We start from the raw sequence: 12639 nt of genomic DNA on the forward strand, positions 1-12639 counted from the left end.
TTACTCTTCCGTTCCTGTGTTGGTGTTTGTGTGTGCGCACGTGTGTGTGTTTGTGTGTGTGTGTGTGTGTGTGTGTGTGTGTGTGTGTGCCTCTGCGTGTGCATGTGTGTGTCCAGGTGAGTGTGCATGCGTGTGTGCGTGTGCTTGTATGTGTGTGTGTGTGTGTGTGTGTGTGTGTGTGTGTGTGTGTGTGTGTGTGTGTGTGTGTGTTTGCGTGCGTGTGTGTGCCTCCATGCGTGCGTGCGCATGTGTGTATTTCGACTGATTGCCATCTGGCCCTTTGCTCTGCTCTATCTGCGGGGGTCATTGTGGTGGTAGGCCTTTTGCATTGTGGAGCAGTCCAGGGGTGTTTTGTGTTTTGGGACTTTGGGTGGAGGGACTCTGGATGGAGGTGGACGTGGACTGTAGCATGACATTGCCCTTGTATTCTCTGCTCAGAGCCAGCTACACCTTTAAGGAATATTCAATGATATGTCACTATTAAGTGGCCATTGTTATTACGGGAACTGTAGTGAGTCTACTCAGGACAGACGACACGTGCATATCTCGTCTCTATTTCAACAGACTTGTAAAATGCACCTTTTATTCTGATTATTAGGGAAATTAATATCAATTTTAACATCCATGCAGCCCCCCTCCACTCGCTCATGCATGCACACACACTAAAGCACACGCGCGCATGCCTACACACACACACACACACACACACACACACACACACACACACACACACACACACACACACACACACACACACACACACAAACACATGCATGCATGAATAGTCATGGACATAAGTCATAGATCAATTTGGGCAGTACAGGGGGACCTGGACAATAGCAGCCTGAGTTAATCCCATGAGTCAAGGCAGCTGTGCAAACAACTCCACCACGTCAGGTAGAAAGCAGGAGGAGGTTTAGACCTCTGCGTGTCTGTCGTTGTATCTGTCTGTGTGCATGTGTGGAAGTCTGTTTTCTTTTTCAGACTCTAGACCCTCAATTTTAATCAGCCATTAAATTGTTTCCTGTAATTACATCAAACAGAATGCGATTTGAAAATGGCGGAGTGCTAATTGAGAATAAAAAATAAAATGTTCGGATCAAAGTTCCAAACTTTTCTTCTGAGGCGGTATAATGTCAAGGAGACGCACAGCGAACGGAGAAAACTGAGACATTTGGGTTAACTAGAGAGGGGGAAACGGAACATATACCAGTATGTTATTTGGTTTTTATAAGTCATGCTTTCATAAAGCTGGAGCCTTTAGTGCAACGGCTGCCTGTTCTCAATGGAGTACGGGAGTGAAACAAAGTAGTTATGTTGAATTACACTGTAAATCAAGTGGTATTATTTTACCGCTAAAATATTCAGTCTCACAGGCCTTTTTACTCCCGTCTCCAGCCATCAGTCAAACTGCTGAGGCATGAGGCAGAGAAAATGAGAACGAGAGATAGAAGGAAAGACAAAGAAAGCGTGAGAGGGGAAAGAGACAGAAAGAGAGAGAGAGGAACCGAATGGGAGAGTGCATGTACAAGAGAGAGAGAGTGAGTGACAGAGAGAGACAGAGGGATAGAGACCGACAGACAAACTCCATCCTCAGAGAACATGCGTCTACAGCAGAACGCAACAGATCTGCAGCGAGCTCCATAACAGTATTTGTCAGCAGGAGTTAATAATTTATTAGCAATGCTGGGAGGGCTGCGGTGGGCCAGCTAGAGAGCGCCTACTACTACCCTCACCGCCCCGCCCCCAGCCCCTGACAAGCCCTATACAATACCACCACATATTATTGAAGGGGAAATGGAGGAGGGCTGCCATGTTTCTCTCCAAATACATGAACTGAAATTATATTATATTTTTCATTGGAGCAAATAGTGGCTCAAGCTGAAGGGTCTAGGATGTACGGCGTACGTACATAAGATAGAATTTTGATGAAGAGGGGATCATCACATTGCCTTATTTGTCCCCTCTAGGGGCAATTCAAGTGATGACAAATGATAGAGAGTTGTGTGTGTGCGTGGGCACGTATGTGTGTGTGTGTGTGTGTGTGTGTGTGTTTTTGTGTGTGTGAGTTAGTGTGTGTGTGTGTTTGTGCTTCAAATGTTATCCCGAATCTCTTATTCAATAATAATGCCGTCGCACCACAACGATGCAAGAGAACGCTTCAGCAGGGAAACAACTGTGTTTACATTCTTCAGTACAGTGTGTATATTCTTACACCGTGGCAAATCTTTGATCCATATTCATAATTTCATCTGACTGTGTGAAATATGAGTTCAAAATAGGCTCTCTGCACACATAGCGATGGGGAGACGTAAAAAATAGGAAGGGGCCGCCCATAAAACCTTGGCAAGCCGCTCTCTCTCATGCTTGATTACACCATAACAATGGACAGCTAACAAACAAAACTAATCAATAAGTGCATGAAATGCTGCCTTCCTGCCTGCTTCCTCAAAGCCAAAGCCCCAGTGGCGTTGCCGACTAGACGCAAGGGAGGAGGGAGGGAGGATAGGGGGGAGAGGGGGGGGTCCCACAGAGAGAGAGAGAGAGAGAGAGCGAGAGAGAGAGAGAGGATCCAATAGAGAGAGAGATGGACAGAGAGAGAAAGAAAGAGAGTGTTCCGGCCTATATATAGCGGACAATATTGCAGACATTTAGGGATTAGGAGTTCTCTGAGCCCCGGCTCATATGGCCCGGAATGCTTTGAGTCATGAATTGTTCCAGACGATCGTGTTTCCACATCACGCAACAACCTCTGTTTAATTGGTGAGCGGTGTTGTGCACGGCCCGTCCGCGGAGAGGTCCCATGACCGCCAGGCCGAGCGTCTGCCGCTATCTTCTTTCCTTCTTGCGTCGTAAAGACCCCCTGACTCCATCCCCCCAACCCCCGAGCCCCCTCCTCCAGCCCCTGCCTCCCTTGCACGGGTAACCTTTTATATACAATGGTGATCGGCCAGCCGCGCGTCATCACCCCCACCCCGAGGCTGGACTCCTCCCCCTGCCCACCCGCTTGTCTGTGTATCTGTGTGTGTGTGTGTGTGTGTGTGTGTGTGTGTGTGTGTGTGCGTGTGTGTGTGTGTGTGCGTGTGTGTGTGAGAGTGTGTGTGTGAGTGTGTGTGTGTGTTTGCGTGTGTGATTCCCAAGACCTCTCCCCTCTGTGCTATGATCCTATGTCCCTACAAGGGGAGCATTTTAGACACCTTCCCACATGTGCTCAGCCCAATCAAGAGGACTTAAGCCTAATTCAATAACGGATAGAAATAACATGTTGGCCATCGCAAAGACAAGCCCAGCAGGGGCTTGCACCAATGCATACATATGTCCACCAAACAATATGTGTTGATATCTCTAAACTATTCCATTTTAAATTGATATATGTGGATGAAATAACACCCTGAGATACTGTTAAAATAACTCAAACTAATATATATATATATATATAAGACATATATATTATAATGTGTTATTAGTGCAAATAATCAGTAAGGATCCAAATGTGATAGAAATATCATAAAGAAACCTGTGGATTATGGGGTTTTATCATCTCTGGCTTGGGTGTATGCATTAGCTCAAATGGCTGCATGTGTGCCTGTTTGTGTGTGTGTGTGTGTGTGTGTGTGTGTATGTGTGAATGTGAGAGAGAGAAAGAGCGAGAGAGCGAGAGAGAGCAGAAGCGACTGTGTATTTCTCCTCAGGGGTTCCTCCTGTTCTAACAGGTGCCATGGTAGGGTTCCTCTGGGTTCTTCACCTGCCATAATGAGATATTACTACCTGACAGCTCCCAGCTGGATGGGAATTGACATGCTATTCACCATTTAGCACAATTAAATTATCACCCTCCATTGTGATGCCGTGCCACGCTGTGCCACGTTTCTGGATACCTAATACGCTTGTATCAGAGGCAGTATATCTCAGGGGGTTACTCTGTCTTTTAATGCTCTCTCTCTCTCTCTCTCTCTCTCTCTCTCTCTCTCTCTTCGTCATGCTCTCTCTAAATCATATTTATGTCTCTATTCTTCTTTCAACTCCCCATACATAAATGGGAAATACTTTAAACAAAAAACAAATACAAACAATATACAAAGGGCTCGAAGGTGCAAAGGTACCCTGCAGTACACCAACAGCTCCTTCGTTTTAATGGATGTCACTGGCATGGTTTTTCCATCATTGTTGACCTTACCTCTGTAAAAAGTAAATTCAATTAATGCCTGGATGTCACCCACTCCTCAGTCTCTGTATCCACCCTGTGTGATCTCGTACTAACCATAACAATTACCCACGTTAAAACCCCCCTCCCCCGACTCAGGACAAATTATGCAAGCCATCTGAGGTGCACGCTTTACATATTGAGCAGGGCATTGATAATTGCTTTGCAGGGTGAATAATTTCTGATAATATTCTTTCAGAGGAACTTCTTCACATCTCACGTGTAACGCTTGTGCAGCTGCATGAACCCAAATTTATAATCGCCGTGAGTCAACTGAGCAGGCCGGCGTGAACAAAAAAAACGGATGTGCTCGTGGCCATGGTGAGTGGTTTCGTAGGGCGGTTTGGCGCATGCCACTGAACAATCGAAACTCTGAGAGTAGGAGTGCACAAGCGGCCCGTCCACAGCGATGTGGTGACAAAGCAGTGGCTATGAACGTGTGGACTGCCGGCGCACTTGACAAACGCTGCCATCGCGGCGACTGTAAATTCCACTATAGTGGGACAGCCTGGTGTCCCCTGGCCATGCCGGGCAGAGACGGATGCAGGTGTCATTGTGTGTACAGTGTCTGTCTGCTCACAATCTCAATCTCTTAGAGCTTCCTCTCGCTCCCTTTCCTCCTGCTCTGCACCCATGCAGAAACACACTAGGGCCAGAGGCACGCGCGCACACATACCACATGCACGCACACAAGCACACACACACTCACGCACAAAACTGCTCTCACGCGTTGACTTTTTCAGTCAGACTTTTCAGGCTGACTTTTCACTTTGTGCTTGCTGATTCTGAAAAAGAAAAAAACAGAGGTCCCAAGACAGCAACAGGTCTAGGCTCAGTTCAACTTGAGCTTTGCTCTTACACGGCAAGGCTGCCCAACTCCCCCGAGGTGAGGAGAGGTTGCAAAACAAGAACATGTACCACCTCATTTTCCTCTAGCCTGCACGCGCTCCCTAGAACTTCTAGGGGATGGAGATCAGGTTTTGCTGCTGTTTTGGCAATTAGGCAAACATTGCAACGAGACAAGCCATCGAGCAACACAAATAATTTGTTTAGCGACAGAGAAGGTTTGTGGCTGGCCTTCTGGTTGACAGTAAGTTATGAGCCCTTTGTGAGAACAGGGGAAGAAAAACAGGGCTTGGAATTTGGAAGGAACCTAATAATGCAGAATTCTCCTGTCCGTTGAACCTGATTTTCTTTCCTTTTTTTGATTTCAGGGAAACAATCAAGCATTGTTGAATGGAAAGAAAAAAAGCAACAGTGACAGATGAAATATAGAGGGGGCCCCCCTTTTGGAACATGGCTAACAAAGCCCTATTCAGGCAAGGTCCATTCTGTCATTTATAAAGATAACTTGAGTGCACTTGAGCGTTTACGGCAAAGAGTTTCAGTTCAACAAAAAAAGTGTTAACATCTATCACAGAACTGTGGCGCAGGCCGAGGCTGCCAAAAATAAATAGGAGACACAGCAGAAGTTTCTAGAGGGATGCATAATGCATGCAAAGGACATACAGAAGCCTGAAAGGGAAGCACAAGTTAAAAAGGAAGACATTGAGTGCCCTGGAGAAAAAACAAAATCTTACATTTAGGGCCAAATAATCAAGAACAATGGCTAATTATGGAAGATAATCTTGCGGAGAGCCGGAAAAGCATAGAGTGTTGGTGACAGTGAATGGGTCTCAAGGGGAGGGGGCTTATTGTGTTTGCATGGCAGGAGACTCACGGCTCTCAGTCTTTGGCCTGGGCATCATGAGGTCATTATTGGCAGCCTGCGCGCCCTAAAGTACGCAGGGTTGTTACAACGGCCATGCGTGACATCTGGAATGTGGACACACAGTGGCACCGCTCTCTCCGGTGCAGTCCTACTGGCTTTCTTTGTCAGGGTGTAGAAGGCCTTCCATAGCCATGCAATAATCAAATGGGGAAAGCTGTAGCATCTGATGGCAGAGAAAAGCTTTTTTGTTCTCGCTCGTGGATATAGGGAAATTATTACCTTCAAATTGTCGTCGTTTTAGCAGCTCTATTGTAATACAGCACTGAGCAGGCACCATCCCCCAAACCAAATTCTTAAGTTTCTTCATTTTTCACCATTCAATCACGAAAACTCACATGGTTCAAAAATATGTTCCAAAAACGTGACAAAGAAAGATGCCAAAATTACTTATTATTCTACACTTATTCGCCCTTCTGACTCAGGCATGCAATTCTTACTTTAGAAATTACACACACATAAAAATGTGTGTGCGGAATTTCTTTTAGGGGGATTTTTTCTTTCAAAGGTAGTCTTTGTGTTTCCTTAAAATACAAAGATATAAAAAAGGTATTCTGCTTGCTGTTTGTGCCGTGTGTGTTGAGAAGGAGAAGGATCAGGATAAAATTAGAGGGGAAGGAGAGCAGCCACATTTCACTCAACACGTCAATCGGAAAATCAGAAAGGGGTAGTTAATTTGCTCCACCCAGATGAGGCCATCTACCAGAGCCATGATGAATAGGGGTCAGACGGACCACACCTCAAAGATTTATGATTAAGCCTTATTATGTTGAGGAACTGACATTGATTGCTGATTTAAACCACTGAAACCAATTCATTTGCCCGCTGTTGAATAGAAAGCATGGTCAACAGTGTGTATCGCTGTGACAGGTTGAATGTAAGGGGAGAGCAAAAGTGAAGGACCAAATGAATGGCTGGCACCCAGCTCTGTTTGGAGGTGGTTAAAAGTTGGCCTGGCTGATTGACAGCTGATACAAAAAGAGAGAGACTGGGGCAAAAAAAAAAAAAACGAGAGCAGAACCAGAAAACCGTGCCATTGATCTGAGTAATTGCCCTGAAATTTGGTTCGCAGAAGACATGTACAAGCTGCTGTTTTAGCAATGCTAAGATGGTTTCATTCACAGCACGGCAATGAGAGAGCCCTGTGTAAATGAATGTGAAACATAGCCCTAATAAAACTCAGAGCTGACAGACATGGTTGAAAGGGGAAAAGAAAAGTGCTGTATTTCCACTCCAGGAGAGCAGGCACTGTAGTGGATTAGACGCTGACTGTAACAGAAAATGTCTAAGCAGTCCATTGCTAACCATGTGTCCGACCACTCAGGCTCTGTTTCAGATCGCTTCCGCAGTCTGGTGATTCCTCCCTGAAAAAATGAAAAAGATAGCAAAGCCTGTCCGTCAAAATAAAAGTCTAACCGTCAGTTTACACCTCGTGCAAACTGTTGCCCAAACAAAAACGGGCAGCGGTTGGTACCAGACGACAGTTTGTATTCCCCTTGTAAGAACCGTGATGATATTTTCATTGTCCTGTTGCATGTTGTCCCTCTTAATGTGGTTGTGTGGATTAGCTCATGTTTACAAATACAGTTTCACCTCAACGTGTGTATCCATCATGTGTTTACCGTCTGCTTCCAAATACATTTGTCTACGACAGCGTCTTAGCAGTGAAATCATGAGCTACATTGCTTTGTTTGAAAACAAAAGTGAAGTAAAAAAAAGGAAGAAGAAAAGAAAGAAGGAAAGAAAGAAGGGACAGGAGTGTGCGGCCAGGTTTGTGTCTGTGTCTGGCTGGGGGCCAGGGGTCTCTGGTTCCCAGGCAGCCTATGCCCGGCTCTGTTGTGGTTTTCTGCACCACAGTCATTACGCTCAGCCTCAGCCCAGCACGGCGCTACGCTACCGCGCGCCTCGCTCCCTGGAACCACCAGGAAATAATCTGGTCATCTCAAACTACTCCTATATATCAACCAGGGCCTCCCTCGCACAAAGAGACCCATTCTATCCCAAAATAACATTTATGACAATCGTTTTTTTCAGCTGAATAATGGCGGCCATCATAAACGAATTAAACAAAAATGTTCCCTTTTAAATCAGACATTAAAAGCCGTAGAGTAACAATGGTTTATGCCTAGGAATCACAGTGTTAATATCCTTCATAAATAATGTATTCCTGTGTGCACAAAACCTTTGAAATGAGCCGTGTATTGAAAAACTGCTTAAATGTGTACAAACACATCCTTATAGTTAAGTGTCAAAACAGATGCAACAACCCAAGGGGCCAAACACCCATGTGCAGGCATTGTGCAACAAACAAGATCCACAAACAGTGCTCTGGAAACTGTTCATCTGTCTGCCTCAAACACATTTTAACTGAACAAAGAAAAACAGAACAAGAAGACAAATAGCGGGTGAAGGCCAGACAAATATTTGCAGGCAGGATAGGGATTGTGGCTCAGCGGCATGAGAAGGCGAGGGCCCGCCCCTCCCACCCTCCCTGCCGTAGCTTGGACTTCAGCCCCCTTTTCTGTACTGTCCTCCCTGGCTGGGCAACATGTGAACTCCGGGAGAGCTGGTGGGAGCAGATGTGGTGTTTCACAGCCAGGCCACCGTCTAACCAACACGCGCTCCAAACAATAGCTGGGACTCAACAGTCATAACAGTTGATTTCAAGAAGCATGAGTGACTGAGTACCACAGACCAAGGCTCATTGGTCAAACGTCAAACGCCATAACGGAGAGGCAGTGCAGCACCTTCTTTTTTATACATATTGATGCTTAGATGCAAGTCCCGGCACTCCAGAGTGATCCGGTCAGTGAACCCATTACATTACTTAAGACGAACTCCTCTGCCTGCTGTCGAGCCAACCATGGGTATAAGCATACACAATCCCATCAACCCTGATTACACGCAGGGAACAGTAGTGACGGGGAAACGTGTCAAGCCGTAGTGCCGTTAACTACACTGCCGGGGAATCACACACCCGCTCACTCTGCCTCGGTCCACAGACAGACAGAGGTGTCCTTCCCATGAAAACAAGCTTCAACTGGAGGACACATAAGCCATGACGTTACTGTTGCTTTTGTCTCAATATAATTTACAAGCAAGTCAACGCATTGGAATCTAGCAGCTAGAATACAAGTTCATAAATAAAAACAGTGTTTCAATTACTAAACTCTACACCCTAGTTGTTTATAGACTGAACGCGCGCTAGCTGTAACTGTAACCCGAGCTTATTTAGATGATGCAATCCAAAACACTTGGGAAAACAGGGAAACAGAACGTAAAGAAACAGCTCATGCTGCTCTTATGCCGAGTGCAATTACATATGACTGCAATTTGAGGATTCATTTCAATGTGGTGTTATATTAAAAAACGAACTACCATAAACTCCCCTGGTCTTTGGCAGTTGGCTCTATATATGTGTCTGTGTTTGTGTGTTGTCGCCGAGGGTGTGTGCGTGCAGGCTGGGGGAAGGGTGTGTGCAGGGGTGTGCGGGGGCTGAGGAGTTGGGACAGTCAATAACCTCCATGCTTGGCGCAGCAGAGTGGCAGCCCAGCACCACGCCGGGATATCGGCTATAAATGGCCACTGCATCACTTCAATAAAACTACAACTCCCTTCCTTCTTTTCCCTCCATTCTTAATTGTGTCTCGGATTGGACCAAATTGCGCCCAAAATACCCTCTCCAAGTCAAAGGCAGTAAGTACAAACGGCTAATGATGGCCGCAGGTAAAGCCATCCGGGTGTACATGTCAAGGAATAGCTAACAAATCCAATTTCCTGCATTTCAAGTCAGTGGGTAAAAGCAACACGCCATACATTGTATTATTTAATTGGCCTTGATGTACCGTTTTCCCCTGGCACTGGAAAAATAACTTTTCAGAATGCTGTACAAATGCTGCCACTCAAAAACATTCAGAATTTCCCACATCGCTCTCACAATGGGCGTGCCTGCGAAGAGCTTCGGTCTCCTTCCATGAAGCCCTCTGGGGGATTGCATCATGGGACAGGGTGTGAGACTATGGTAGCAACATAGGGTAACATGGGGGGAAATACCTCATGTTGAATGATTCATAAACACCCTGCGCATCGGCCAGTTTGTCAACCAGCAGGGACTGCCCGGTTCTGGTTGCTATGGTGGAGCTGGCTGTGCCCATTGCCAAAGCCTCACACACACACACACACACACACACACACACACACAAACACACAAGTGCACACACAAACACACACACGCACACACGCTCACACTCACATTCACACACACACACACACACACACACACTCAACCTACAAACACCACACACTGGATTGAGTTCTGTGAACAAGCTAAGGAGAGGTTAAGGAGAATTATGTCTCAGCCACACCACACGTGCACATACAAAAAGCACAAACACAGATTATAGAGCAGTGTGTAGTTATCGTGTTTTAATTGAGTCTCAGCCATTGCGGTGTCTGTTATCCCTGAGTGGGAGCATACATTGGCCCTCTCATTATCGAGCTGGCTCTTTATCAGGGGTGCTTGTTTGATACAGTTAGAGTTAATTCGTTAAGACTCACACACCCAGAGTAAGCACCGATCTGCATATCCAATAACTTCCGTAATTATGTGCACAATTCATCAGATGGGATGTGATTGCAGGGGGAAGAGAGTAATAGAGAAGAGCATCGAGGTCTGATTCCTTGAAGACAGAAGTCTAATCACAATGCTAACATGATAATTGAATTGTAAATTGAAAGGCTTAGCTCTTGGGGAAATGATAGGAGAGCTGGAGTGCTGAGGGGAGGCCCACCATTGAGAGATAGAGAGGCAAAACCCTACATATGGAGAAAAACATGGCAAATTCCGTCATAGAAACATGAGGAAATGCTTAATGGGTTTCATCACATCAACATGCTTAGTAGATCCGCTAAAGTGGTAGCACTACACTGCTGTTCAGATCTGTGATTGTCGTCAATTTATTTAAACATGTCATTGATGTCATTGACAATGGTATATCCTTACTTTAGGATTCTGAAAACCTACGATGCATTTTATGTTTCTAAATAGATAGGTGCACTGTGAACTCAGGTCCTGGAGAGACTGTGTCACACTAAGTTATTGCTCTCTCACCCGCCAGTGTCTATTTTGCTTCGGCAGACTATGTTACACTGCGTTCAAACGGCTGTTTTAAGAGGTGGGGGAAATATTTTTTCTGCCAAGAGGCTGTCATAAATGCTTAAAGAATAACCAAGAAAAGACACTACGTATTATTTGTTAGTATTACATATAAAATTAGAATTTTCAGCAAACAAAATCGGCTCTACAAAACAATTTTGCTTAACAAACTGTGCCAACAGTATAAGTTATAAAGACCTTTTTTTCAGATACAGTCTTAGAACCTGACACTTTTACACACCAGAATTAACTCCATTCTCTTCTTCGCACCTTATCTCTACTATCTATCCCCATCACAAGATTCCTATTCAGCCGTCTGTAACTATTAATTAGTAATGCCACAATCATTAACCTGTGCTGCTGTTCCGCTGGCCTGGGCCATAACTTAGCTTAACAGACATATTGCTGCTGTAATAAGGGACATAAAATCAAAAGAGAAACACTGCTGTAGATCATCGTAGCCCTGCAAAGCCTGTTAGGCACAGCATAAGAGTTTAAACATGACCTAAATGTAGGAACACCATGATGTTTCATCTTGTTGGTGTCCAAATCCACTGTATTGGGCAATGAACTGCATCAGAAATCTCTTGTTTGATGCAGTATTTCATTGAAATGGATGAGAAATAACTGCACAAATATACTATGAAGAATAAAAGGTAAGGCCTAGTTTTATCCACCCGTATATCTTGACTGAAGTCAATGCCAGTGTATTTACGCTCATGTCTCAGTAAAACAGAAGCAAGCGGCAGTCTAAGCAGCTCCGAGCAGCTCCTAATTGGCAGGTTATTCTCCTTCCAAACCTCTGTTTATTTAGCTAGCAGAGGAGCAAGTATGTTACCCCGGCTATGCTTCTCCCCCTCGGTACGTCTAAAATGGCTGAACCACAGGTTTTGTGTTTGAAGCAGACAAATGGAGGCACAAACAAACGAAAAAGGGGAAAAAAAGCATGGTTGACCTTTACTGTCCTTGGATTACACGTTGACTTTTTTCTCTCCACTATCCCCCAGTGATCTTGCCTAACAACTCCGTACCAAAGAGCCTATTAGGCCTGGATCCCACTTTGTTGTTAAGAAAGGGTCTTGTCCTTTCAGAGCACTCTCTTTTCTTGCCGTCCATTTTTTCAAGCCTAGGTGGTGGAAGAACACAAGCTCATTGTTCCCTCGCAGATGGAAGTTGGAGTTACTACGGTAACAGCTCTAATCCCTCCATTTACCACTTTTCTTCATATTGTTGGTCTATCGAGTGCTACCTTTTAAGTTGCAGCAACTGCTCTAACTCACTTTGAATTAGCTATTATTTTATTTGCCAAAAGACAACATGATGAATAAATCGAAATTTGTGAAATAATGACGTGCTGCGGGCAACCATGTCTTTTCTCCTGAGGCCTGCTTCAAGAATAACAATAATGAGCCCATTATTGAGGATCACACTTTAAAATGCCTGCCCTGCCACCAAAACAGAGGGCATAATTGTTCTGGTGTTTTCCATACAATCAACAACCCATTGTTGGTG

At 45.0% G+C, this 12639-nt stretch overlaps 1 protein-coding gene across 6 annotated transcripts in view; it reads right to left on the minus strand.

Annotated features, from left to right (window-relative positions):
- The window catches only part of sox6 (SRY-box transcription factor 6), a 135363-nt gene that overhangs the window by 90726 nt on the left and 31998 nt on the right, over positions 1 to 12639 (minus strand). The window lies entirely within an intron of this gene.

Source organism: Pollachius pollachius (genome assembly GCF_949987615.1).
Source record: "Pollachius pollachius genome assembly, chromosome: 5".
Classification (NCBI taxonomy): domain Eukaryota; kingdom Metazoa; phylum Chordata; class Actinopteri; order Gadiformes; family Gadidae; genus Pollachius; species Pollachius pollachius.